This window comes from Salvia splendens, chromosome 13 (genome assembly GCF_004379255.2).
Source record: "Salvia splendens isolate huo1 chromosome 13, SspV2, whole genome shotgun sequence".
NCBI classification, from domain to species: domain Eukaryota; kingdom Viridiplantae; phylum Streptophyta; class Magnoliopsida; order Lamiales; family Lamiaceae; genus Salvia; species Salvia splendens.
The window spans coordinates 20,143,157-20,152,887 of record NC_056044.1 but is presented as its reverse complement, the minus strand read 5'-3'; the positions used below and the strand labels follow the sequence as shown (position 1 = coordinate 20,152,887).

General features: G+C 32.9%; 1 long non-coding RNA gene across 1 annotated transcript; it reads left to right on the top strand.

Moving 5' to 3' along the window:
• The first annotated feature begins 2,391 nt into the window (after positions 1 to 2,391).
• LOC121763049 lies at positions 2,392 to 5,821 on the top strand. The gene is made up of 10 exons (XR_006042337.1): positions 2,392 to 2,830; positions 2,910 to 2,987; positions 3,065 to 3,124; positions 3,400 to 3,477; positions 4,356 to 4,437; positions 4,582 to 4,692; positions 4,787 to 4,870; positions 4,986 to 5,144; positions 5,232 to 5,381; positions 5,498 to 5,821. It is a non-coding gene; the product is annotated as an uncharacterized LOC121763049 (long non-coding RNA).
• Positions 5,822 to 9,731: the final 3,910 nt, after the last annotated feature.

Genomic DNA, 9,731 nt, shown 5'->3' with positions numbered 1-9,731 from the left:
TATATCTCATTTATTTCACTTTCTTCTTCAGCGTTTGCTTTCTCGGAACTATCATCCAGATGTGAACAAGTAAGGCATGATGCACCGTTGGTTTGTATTGGTTTCTAGCCTTATACTACTTTCTTTGTTTTGTTTCCTATGAGTTGATTAAATTATTCATTGATGCTTGAATAGTGACCATAATTCATAAGGAATAAAAGACATTCCCTCGTTAACGTTGTGTTGATGCTTGAATTATGATTAATGCTAACTCTTTGTTTTGATGCTTGAATCAGTTATAACACTTCCAGCTCGACTTCCATACTTTATCGAGGTATAATTATCTCCAATTTTCTAACCCTTCATTTTCTACTTTGGGATTAAAGGTTGTGTTGTAGTCTTCTGATTTGCCTTCTAATTTGTATGAGTGTTGAAATAGATACTCACAAAATACTGATAATTCCAAATAGAAGTCGTTCATCTTTATCTTGATCTGATATACATCTAGTTCTTGATCAGTCAGCATGTTAGAAGAAATTAGGACTCTATTTTCCTATATTTAGATGCTAATAAGACGATATCTGTGTTGTTCGTGTTGAGTTGGCATTGTTCGTTTAAAACTATGTTCAGTTGGTATGAAAACTAGGCAGAGGTGGTCCCTTAGTGCTCTATATTAAAATCTCTAACCTGCATTGACAGAATCTTCAATCTTGAGATACTGATTGTAAAGAGTCCTAACAATATTCTATGTTGCATACCTGACCATGGCCTCACAGTTTTTTGGTTTTACTGCTTTTTCATGTTTCATTTGATATAGTTTGACACAGACAACACCTTCAGGTTGACATATCCAATGTATTATGAGGTATTGACTGCTGTGAAGTGGCACAGCGTTTGTATTTTAAGTAGAGAATGCTTTATGAGGTATTATTGGCTGATGTTTTTTTAAATGAAAACACACACACACACACACATAGTATATAAGGGTATGTACTTTTTCTCTGATTATTTTGGTGTGTATTTTCGTCATGTAATTGGGGCATGCCTGAAACAGATCCTTTGATGTGTCAAATACAAATGTGGAGCAATCATTTCCATGTGTCCTGTTTAATGATCCTCAAGACTCATCTTCATCGTTGTTAGTTTGAGATTTCATCTAACAGAAAGAGATGTGATATACTACTTCATTTACAAATTTTTGTTACTAAAAGATTGTTGGAGATATCATTAATTTATTTGTGTGACCAGTTTGCTCTGGTGGTAATATTCGACAAGATCTTACTTTAGAGAGGTTGTATGGGGCCTCATTTGTGTGACCAGTTTGGTCTTTTTGTTATTTAGCACTATCAAAAATGACCTGAAGAACTAAGCAGTGAATTTAAGAGAATTGCTAGCCCCACATCTCAGTTTCATGAGTGAGTTATTCCTTTGAAATGGTTGTTGAGATAGAATAACCAAAGCTGAATTTCTTGTAACTACAAAACATATTCGATTGTTTCAACATGTAATTATTCTGAATCACTGATGCCCTGAAGATCAGAGAAGCCCAACCAAATTACATCCACTTTTGTTGCTTATTTTGATGGTGTTTTTAAAATAGGAATAACTGCATTTCTATGAAAGTAGTATTTGGGCATTGACTGATTACTTTTTACTGTATATTGACGTGGAGGGGTCTCAGTTGAGGTCCATTGCATATTTTCCTTTTCATTCAGCTTGCTACATGATCTTATCCAATCATTTCCAATCCACTCTTCTCTATTTTAATTGACAATGATTAACTAGATACACTTCTCTTCTTGATTAAGACAGCTAACATAAGAGATTCTTAGATCCATTCAGTAAAGTTGCAGTTGCACATGCCTAGATTTGTACTCATTTTTGCTTCGGCATTAGGATATACTCCCTCCGTCCCGCACTACTCGCACTTATTTCCTTTTTGGGCGTCCCAAGTTACTTGCACTCTTTCCATTTTTAGTAAAAAATTTCACCTACAGCCGTAATTTTGACTTTCCTATACACTCATTCCTTAATCTCCGTGCCGAAAAGGAAATGAGCGAGTAGCCCGGGACGGAGGGAGTATTATTGCTTTGCATAGTTAAACTTGTGTTGTGTTTTGTTTATATTGTTGATGGAATTTTGATCCTTCTAAATTCAATGAACAGGTAGTTGGTGCTAAGTGGAAAGAGTTGTGTTTGGGGCATCTTCTTGAAGAAACAACATCTGGTATGAAGTTGGTGTTATTTTCATCAAGTTTTATGATTTAGTTTATAGTTTCATGATATATATATATATATATATATATATATAGGGTTTTAATCTTCCAAAAGAAGCCCTTATGTAAAGAAATTCAGACCAAATACGGATCGTGAGATCTGGAAATGAATGGCCACGATCTGCAATTGGGAACGATTTCTTTGGGTCATAATAGTAGTGTTCTGTGTCATGTAAGGGTACTGTAGGTATATAAAATATAAACAACTGCTTTCCGGTTTTTAATAGCGGATTAATTGGGATCATTACTCCACACATTATTAATCTGATCGCGCCATTCAATTCGTCTCTCTCTCCCCAAAATCTCAACTCAAAAACGCCCAAACCCTAGAATCTGCTCTGAAAAACACACAAATATTCTTGCCATCCGAAAAGCCCAAACCATACAAAGCTCTACAAATTAATCATCCCCTCCACTATTTCATCTTCGCCTGCACCAAAAAACGCCTCTGCGAGAAAATCCGTTTCCGCTACCAAAAACCTAGTAAGAATCCAAAACTCAACGAAGAAGGGGAAGAAAACTCTAATTCAACCATGGTCAACACAAGAGCTGGATCCGCGTCTCATGACGGAAAAGGTAAGTAAGATGTTGTAACCCATGACTTGAAGTTGACAAAATCAGGCCGATTAATATCTTTAATTTGTTGTTCACGTAGTTTATCAAAGAACGACGTCGAAGAAAAAGCTACCAATTATCCCAAAAGCTCCGACAGGAAATACGATACCAATTTCTGGTATTTTGATGCATGTAGTTTTGATTCTATTTTGGAATTTGGTATTTACTTGTGTTTTTTTGTTTCATAACCAAAAGTCGAAAATTCAACAGAACCCTCAACTGAAGCCATTCCTGATATCCATGACATAAATCAAGGTTAAATTTATACCTTCTAACCCTTATTGTAGCTCTGCTCTTTAATTACTGATGAATAAGTATGCTGAAAAAAGTTATGGAATAAATGAATATTTATATGCTTAAGTTGTAAATTGTCATATATTCCTCACTGTGTTGGTTAGGTACTACCCATTGTTTGTGGGAAATAAAGTTTGATTTTTGGTGACAGGCTGGAGTTTAAATAAATTTCATTTTTGTTTAATGTTTGTAATATGTTTCTGTAAAAGTATCACGTAGTTGTAATATGCTTTCAGATACGGGAACTCATACAAAAATCATTCAAGCGTCTAAAGGGAAAGAGACGGATAAACAAGTATCCAATTCTGGAAAAGGTATGTACATGAAAAAAATAGTAATAACTTTCTATGATTGTGATGATTTGTCTATTACACAATAGTTTTGTTATGACACTTATGACTCAATATTAACCTCTTTCTTATGCTTACATTGCACATTGCACATTATGTAATTAAATCCAAAAATGACTCAGCCACTGGTGTTACACTTTAAATGTTTAATTCCTAGTTTTACAAATGTAATGTAATAAAGAACGAAAGTTGAAGACTAACTCGAAACCAATGTAATTTTTGCTGGTGAACCAAGTTGCCTGTACTAAATATTTGAATACTGTTGTGGACGAGACTTTTGAAATTTGTAATGATCCAGTGACAATGTGGAACCCATGGCCATACTTGTTGTGGACAAGACTTTTGAAATGCGTAATGATGCAGTGAGAATGTGGAACCCAGGGTCATACTCATTTAGCACGATGTTTAACCTTTTTATTTCCATGAGCAAATATGTGTTTAATATGACCCAAACGCATATTCTCCATGCGTATGACCTAGAGCCTGCTTATTATTACCCAATTTAAACGTATGTATTATGACTCTATAATCCGTTTATTATGACCCAAAATTCTCCATTTAATTTTTTTGTCATTGTCAGTGAACGCGTTGGACATATAACCAAGTTCCAGCTTGTTATGACCTAATTTAACCATATGTTTTTATGACTTAAAAATCGATTAGTATGACCGAAAACACATATTTAATGTTTGTTGTACTTGTTAGTGTATTCTCCGAGCGTACTACTATTTGGAACCTATTTCAAAACTTTTATTATATATTTAGCATATAATTGCTCTTTTAGTTTGATTTTTGATACCATTATCCAAAGTATTTTGTTTGACAACCAAACTGAATTGCAGGGTGATCTCGCAAGAAGAATCGGTTTGAAACAAGGAAAAAGAACTAACATAAATGGAGTACAGACAGGCCGGAGTAAACAAGGTAATTGTTGTGTAATAATTTTTTACTTTTATTGATATAGATCGCAATAAATAGGGTTAAAGTCTTGATATTATCATACTATGCAATTTTTTTTGTATATCTATGACATACGTAAACATTCATTAATACTACCATTTATTTTAGTCTGTTTCGGAGATTAGTAGCTTCACAGCTATAGGAAGGATCCAAATCTCGGACACTGAAAAAACTGTTATAAGTGTTAGTTCTGGAGCAGCTCTTTTGTGTGCATCAAAGGTAAATGTTAATGTTAAAATGTCATTCGAAAACTATGTGTACTACCATGTTTGTTGAGGTGATATATAACACTTAACATATATGATTGTTCCAGAGTGAGTACTAGGTCAACAACCCAATAATTGGTACATCATTTAACAGTAGTAGCAATGCATCACATCTGACGGGTTTAGAAAAGGTACTTCCAGCTTTGAAATATATTCTTGTATGCATCCATTATGAACCAAAAAAAAGCAGAACAACGTCAGCCAAATATTATTACACTTATTAAATGTGCAATGTATTATAAATAGGAAGGATGTATCAATGTGGAAGATATTGTAAAATCAGCCATGGCCGACTACATGGAAGGCGGTGGAGATGATGCTGCTGATGAATTTTATTTGGAAGCTTCGGGAACGAAATCAATACCAATTTTAGATAATAAGCTTATAAGCAAGGATGAAACTAATGTATGTGTCTATCCTTAATTACATTATCAATGAAATAGTACAGTTTTGTATGACGTCTTATGTACCTTTCTGGTAATAAATATGTAGGATAATGAACTCGATGTGGAAGCCATTGTACAGTCTGCAGTGGAAGCGTACATGGAATGTGATGATGCTGATGAGGATTTTGTCACACCTTTCGCTAAAAAGTCAGAACCAAAACTGGGCAAAGAATTGGTCGTCTATACAAACGAACAAGTAAGATTTGTTGTAATTATCTATTTAGTTGTACGTAGTAAGGCGTGTACTGCCTAAACTGAACATATATTAAATTTATACATCACATATAACTGATCTATACCGTCTAATTGTAGCTACATGACAACCAGCAAAAATTGAAGATGAACATTCGCCCTAAGGCAGACTTGAGATGTTCTAATGCATTGCGTTCACCATTTCTTGAGAGAGCAGTTACAGTGTCATGCAAGCTTACTCCAGATGAACGAGTTATGTATTACTGGTTGCTGACTATGGATCTCGCCAAATGATTATGTCGTAACTTAGATTAGTGGATCATTTTGTTCATTTCATCAAAGATAGTATTTCTCTTGTTTTTGAATCATGTTTTATTCAGCATGTGGATGTCATTGGTACAACACATTGTTTCATCTATAAGCTGATAAAAAATTCCCTTAAAATGACCTTTAAATTCTTTACAATTATTTCTTGTAATGTATATTGAATGTGTGTCATATAATTGTTATGTAAATCTGTGGCATAATATACGGACACATGAGAAATTGCGTAAAACTACAAAAAACAAAAATGACCATGTTGTATCTTGTAATATATATTGAATGTGATTCATAGAATTGTTAGGTAAATCTGTGTCATAATATACCATCACATGAGTCATGGCATAAAACTATAAAAACCAAAATGACTCGTTCTATTAGATATATATGTTTGGATGCAAAAAAAATAGTAGTAGTACGAACGAATAATATTCCCGTGCGTTGATCATATTTAAAAACCAATACACGAGTCGGGTTTTGATCTATGCAACTACATTTAAATACAGAGACGTAGAACAATATCATACGTAGTGCATTGTTAGGTCATAGTTAGTTAATTTTTAGGTCATGCTAACAGAACATGACCTAAAATGATCTTAGCATGACATTAAACCCAAATATTATATATATGACCTAAAATTGCTTAATTATGACCTTCCGTGTTTTTGGTTAATTATTGACCATTAGATCATCTAATCGTAGGGCCAAGATTTGGGCTGCATTTCTGGATTTAAATGCATTTTTATTTTGATCATCTCCCTACACGAGTCTATGCAAGTTTTTAACATACAAAAAAGCTATAACGATTGAATCCTGCAAAAAAAATTCTTAATAACATTAAATATACTTTTGGGTCATAATAAATGATTTTATATGTCATATCGTTATGTGGGTATATTGGGTCATATTTAGGCAACATTAGAGTCATCAAATAAAACTAGTGTTTTATACACCAAAAACTTAATTTAATCACTTGGGTCATAATAGATGGATATATGGGTCATGATAAACTAACGATGAAGATTAAAAACAAGCTTCCATCTACTGGATGTAGAATGATAATATGTCATAATAGGATGAAATCGCGGCATACAACTCATACAACTATCTTCAACTAAAATGTGTCATACTATACAGAAATTGAATCATAGAGGATAAATCGATCAAATAATATAATTACAAAAGATTCATATAAACGAATACGATGACATAAACAGATACAAATATGTGAATCAGAGCAGAACAAACAACTGAAAATAAAAAATATGACCATAACTTGTATTGCCAACAACGTCATCGGAATATGAGTGATTATCTACGTGCGAAGTAGAATGTATGTCGGATTCCATTTTGGATTTTTAGATTTGCCAACGATGATGATATAGAATATAAAATTGAACAGAAAAATCTGTAACTCGATTGGAGTTATGATCTTCCAACGAAGATGATATATATTTAAGAATGTAAAACAATAATCTGAAACAATTATAATTGAAGTTTGATGTTACAGTGGCTGAAGAAGATGAATATAGGTAGAAGATGCAGTTTAAGAAATTTATCTCATAATTCACGCCTAAACTCTGATATTGGAAAGAGAAATGGCAAGATTATAGGAGATGCCATAACCAACGTGATAGAGCTAATTACTTAATTAACCTTAATGGATTTTTATTGAATAAAATAAAAATATTTAATGACATATTTGAGCCATCAGATGTTTTAAAATCAAGATGATCTCGCCATATCCTATGGCTGAAATTTGGCCTGTATTTCTTTATATAAACTCATACTTGTTTTGATCAACCTCCTATATATATATATATATATATATATTAGTTTATAGCTGTGTGCAATTAGTTTTAATTGGCATTCAAAGCTATGGGGATCTGTTTATTAGTACTCCCTCCGTCCCAAGCTACTAGCACTTATTTCCTTTTTGGGCGTCCCAAGTTACTTGCACTCTTCCCATTTTTAGTAAAAATTTTCAGCCGTCATTTTTGACTTTCCTATACACTCATTCCTTAATCTCCGTGCCGAAAAGGAAAGGGGCGAGTAGCCCGGGACGGAGGGAGTACTATTTAGTTTTCTTTCATTGATGGAGTTGATATGTTATGTCTTTAATTGATGCGGAACTGTTTATTAGTACAAATAATTGAACTGTTTGCAATTTGGCTTAAGATCTTTTAACGTTTGGAATTTTGTTTTTAGTTTATTGTTTACATTATGCATCTTAGGGCAGTTTAATTTGGTGAAGCCTTAGATCATCATCTTATAGAGTGATACTTTGATATGTTAAAAAGTTGCAATATGATTTTTCGTTGCTCTTGTAATGTAAGAGCTTAGCGATCTATTAATTACCAGATTATCTTTCATGTTTGGCGTGCAGATTCTAGGTTCCCGGTGGGCTTTGTGCATACAACGGGGACTAATAGTGCATATAAGTTTGCTCAAAGATTTGAAAAGGAAAGAGTAGAGTTCATGATACTAGGAAGGAACAAGTATGTGTAGATGATAAATCTAATACTAAATTGTTATTTTGTTATTAACCAAGTTTTAGAATTTATACTAATGCTCAATATTATTGAACTTTGGTGTTATGATTAATTAACGAGTATTCGTGTACCGAAAAATGCATTGATTTGTTGAAAAAATAATACTAACAGGGTTGGTAATATTAAAATAAATAAAATTAAAATTTGTAAAAAATATAGTGGTGGATTTAATCTGCCACTAAATAGCATCATACATTACTGGCGGAACAGTGGCGGAAATTTCACTGGCGGATACTATTCCGCCACTATTAACGGCGCCCCAAATCCGCCACTATTTTCAGATTTTAGTGGTGGAATTTCTCTGACGAAACACATTCCGTGGGTATTCTGCCAGTAATCTGCAGTGGCAGAAATATTTCTGCCACTGGTATTTTAATGGCAAATATATTGTGGCATTTCTGTTCTGCCACTAATCCATTTACTGGCGGAAATATGAGATTTAGTGGCGCATATTTCCGCCACTAAATAACGATTTTTTTTTAGTGAATGAATATTCCCATAAAAAATAGAATGATGATTCCCATGCAAATATATGAAATGAAAATAGGAATATCATTCAATTCTACCATTCCATTCCTTCCCATCATTAAACATATTACATATTGGTATGTTTTTGCAATTGGTAAAGTAAGAGGGAGATAAGAAAAGTAAGAGAGTGGGAGGGGAAAAGTAGTGAAATGAGTTTTAGTGAGGTCTATATTTAGAATGATGTGTATGGTTAGTATTAGTTGAAAACTTTCCTTTTTGAACATAGTATATGTTTTGTGGACTGACCAAAATGACAAAACTTGTCTATTTTTTGTGGATGGAGGGAGTACTTAAGAAAATAGTATTATTTTGTTATTTATTTAAATTTTACAGTTTAGTTTATTTTAAGTTTAAGGTATTTTTTATTTATTGATATTTATTTTATTAGTAGTATATGATTATTTTATTAAATCGCAAATATGTTTATTTTGCTCTGATATTCATTAAATCTATATATATACAAAAATGCAAGTTTTGAATATAATAACATAAATATAATTGAGAGTTACATAATATTCAGTCCTATACTACTTTTTTTAGTTAAAAGAAAAATAGTTAAAATGTCTTTATATTATTTTCTTTTTTACTTTATTTTATTTTCATTTAACTATTTTGTAGTAGTATTACTTTTACAAAATAACTACAAAAAAGTCTATGAAATGAAGTGGAACGAAGGCAATATAAATTATAAGTATTAAAAATGTAACATAGAGGCTCTTCATTTATTGCATGAGTAATTGTCCACTAAACAAAATAACGGTAGATAATATTCATGACATTCATTGTTACTTTTATAATTAGCACCCATAGGCCATAACCCATTAAATTTGTACCGCTACAAATTCGCAATCCACTTCATACTAAACATGCCCACGGTTCACGAACCGGCGGTTCCGAACCGGAACCGCCGGTTCCGGTTCGGTCGTCTTCGGAACCGGAACCGAACCGTGAGG